Here is a 3,558-nt window from a genome sequence, read left to right as displayed (position 1 = left end):
TGCACCACTTAACTAATGAAACAAAGGATACTGTATATCTAAACCTGTGTGGCATAGAGAAAACCAGGAGTTAAATATTAACGTTACTACATGCAAAGGAAAGAGGAAGATTAGGTTTACCTGACTTCAAATTCTATTTTGCAGTTTATTGTTTGGTTGGGATGAAAATTTGCCAAACCCCAGGAAGATGCTACTCTGTGCCCAAATTATGATCATGGGACTGGGGGGGATGCTGCAATGGTCATAAGTGTGAGGACCAGTCATAAGTCAGTCGTTTTTTGTAATTTTGAATGACTTACAAATGGTTGTAAGTCAAGAGTTACCTGTAACTCAGAAATAAGCCCACATGAGATCATTAGGCAGATGGTCAAAAATATCTAGAACAGGGGTGTCAAACTGCCGGCCCGCGGGCGGGACACGTCACCAGGAAACCGCGCCCACCCCATTGTTGGCAATGGAGAAAAAGTTCCGATACGTTGCGTGATGTCATGTGACATCGTGAGTTTGACATGTCTGATCTAGAAGAAATATTAAGGAAAATGCTAGCTCATACCTTTTCATGGCAGTTACTACCTATTTAATGTCAGAAGCCTGGCCATGTACAAAGAAATAACACATGTCACCAGAATGTAGAGGAAGGCTTTGGGTAATATGATTTGTAAAAAACTACTAAAGTTTAAACAAATATATTAAATGGAAAATAGGCCTACATAAAATGATTATATAATATATTCATGACTATTTGTGCTGCTCTGCACCTTGCTCACTACCACTGGAATTATTTGAAAATTATAATCATCTCTCCTCCCTCCACACTAGCACTAGTTTGCAGAAGCACCAGGTTGAAGAAGAATGGCTTAAATATTGTTCTTTTCTTATGTAAGCAGGTAATTCTATAAGAGTATGTGGAGTGTTGTGGTGAAATCAAGAACTAGCAAGNGACCTAGGGAGGATTTTATTTGGGGTTTATCTTTTAACAATTCGACAGAGACACAACTTTAAAATTTGATTTAATTCGGTTTTATCGGGGGGGAATGTATTTATGTTTTGTTTTAAATATGTTGTGCGCCGCCCTGAGTCCCGTTGGGAGAAGGGCGGCATATAAATTAAATTTATTATTATTATTATTATTATTAAAAATAGACATGATTTGCATTTCAAAGAAATTAGCTACTAAGGTTTCTGAACGAGAGATATTACCAAAGACTTTTTCAGATCAAAATCCTGTGGTTTGTAAAAGAAATGTTTACTTTTTTTAGATGGAGACTAAATGAAATGTAACTGAGAAGGAAGCAACAGTGGAGGAATGTAAAAAGAAATTAAAAGAATTCTTCTTGAAAATAATTTAGGTGAAGAAATTGATTTAAGAATGGTTTTGGATACAAGTAAAGCTTTTACTAGAGGTTATTTTATACAACATAATAGAGAACTCAAAAAAGAAGAGTCAAGAGAAAACACAAGCTGTTTTGCATGAGATAAAGACAACAAAAAAGAATTAAAGAAATTTCCACAGAAAATAAGCATTTCTCAACCAAATAAACTTTTATAAAGACAAACATGTATGTTAACATTAAAAAAAAAATGGAAATAAAAATGAACTATGCAAAACAAAAAAACTGAGTTTGCAAATAAACCAGGAAAGTGCCTAGCATATAAATTATGAAAAGAAAAAAAAAGAAAATATTGAAATTACAAGTAGATACTGTATTAATGGGCAATGCACCATAGAATAAGCATTTCATCAATATTATTCCAACCTGTATACAGGAAATGACATCTCTCTAGAGAAAATAGATGAATATTTAAAGGATCAAATTCTACCAAGGATTATAGAGGAAATGAGACAGATTATGAATGGATCTATATCAATAAGGGAAGACTGTGAAGCTATAAAAAAAAAGATTAAATTAGGCAAAGTACCTGAACCAAATGAATTATCACATTTTTGTTATAAATATTTTGTGGATGAGCTTTTACAACCTTTACAAAACATAATAAAGATGCCAGAGAGTTAGAAAAGACTAATTTAGCAGTAATACCTAAAGAGGTATTTGTCTTTAACAAGAAACTGTGAATGATTCTAGTTGACAGATTGAAAATAATTTTGCAAGAATTTAGTCATAAGGATCAGTGTGGGTTTTTACCTAAAAGACAGTTAAAAGATAACATTAGAAATCTGTTGGACATTTTGGAATATTTGGGATAACATAACGAAAAACAACCCACGCTGATTTTCTTAGATGCAGAGAAGTTCTTGACAATTTGAACTGAGCTTTCTTCTTCAAAGTTTTGGAAGATATGAATTTTGGAAAACTTTATAAAATGGGTAACAACGATCTATACTTTCCCAAAAGCACAAATGAAGACGTTAGCAAAAATGTGATAATGGAAGATCAAACTGAACATGAATTAAATGGATTTTAAGATTGAGAAGAAAATGAAATATCTGGGCATCACTATCACAAATTTGAACTGCATGTTATTTCAAAATAACTATGTTAAGATATGAAATGAAGTTTTAAAAGACATGTTAAGAGGGAGAATGTCCTTGCTGGGGAGAATTTCTGTGACAAAAATGAATGCCTTAACTAGAATGATGTTTTTGTTTCAGACAACTGATGCACCACTTAACTAATGAAACAAAGGACACTGTATATCTAAACCTGTGTGGCATAGAGAAAACCAGGAGTTAAATATTAGCGTTACTACATGCAAAGGAAAGAGGAAGATTAGGTTTACCTGACTTCAAATTCTATTTTGCAGTTTATTGTTTGGTTGGGATGAAAATTTGCCAAACCCCAGGAAGATGCTACTCTGTGCCCAAATTATGATCATGGGACTGGGGGGGATGCTGCAATGGTCATAAGTGTGAGGACCAGTCATAAGTCAGTCGTTTTTTGTAATTTTGAATGACTTACAAATGGTTGTAAGTCAAGAGTTACCTGTAACTCAGAAATAAGCCCACATGAGATCATTAGGCAGATGGTCAAAAATATCTAGAACAGGGGTGTCAAACTGCCGGCCCGCGGGCAGGACGCGTCACCAGGAAACCGCACCCACCCCATTGTTGGCAATGGAGAAAAAGCTCCGATACGTTGCGTGATGTCATGTGACATTGTGAGTTTGACATGTCTGATCTAGAAAAAATATTAAGGAAAATGCTAGCTCATACCTTTTCATGGCAGTTACTACCTATTTAATGTCAGAAGCCTGGCCATGTACAAAGAAATAACACATGTCACCAGAATGTAGAGGAAGGCTTTGGGTAATATGATTTGTGAAAAACTACTAAAGTTCAAACAAATATATTAAATGGAAAATAGGCCTACATAAAATGATTATATAATATATTCATGACCATTTGTGCTGCTCTGCACCTTGCTCACTACCACTGGAATTATTTGAAAATTATAATCATCTCTCCTCCCTCCACACTAGCACTAGTTTGCAGAAGCACCAGGTTGAAGAAGAATGGCTTAAATATTGTTCTTTTCTTATGTAAGCAGGTAATTCTATAAGAGTATGTGGAGTGTTGTGGTGAAATCAAGAACTAGCAAG

Source organism: Protobothrops mucrosquamatus, unplaced genomic scaffold, assembly GCF_001527695.2.
Source record: "Protobothrops mucrosquamatus isolate PMUCROS unplaced genomic scaffold, P.Mucros_1.0 scaffold54, whole genome shotgun sequence".
NCBI lineage: Eukaryota > Metazoa > Chordata > Lepidosauria > Squamata > Viperidae > Protobothrops > Protobothrops mucrosquamatus.
Note: the sequence above shows the minus strand (reverse complement) of the source record.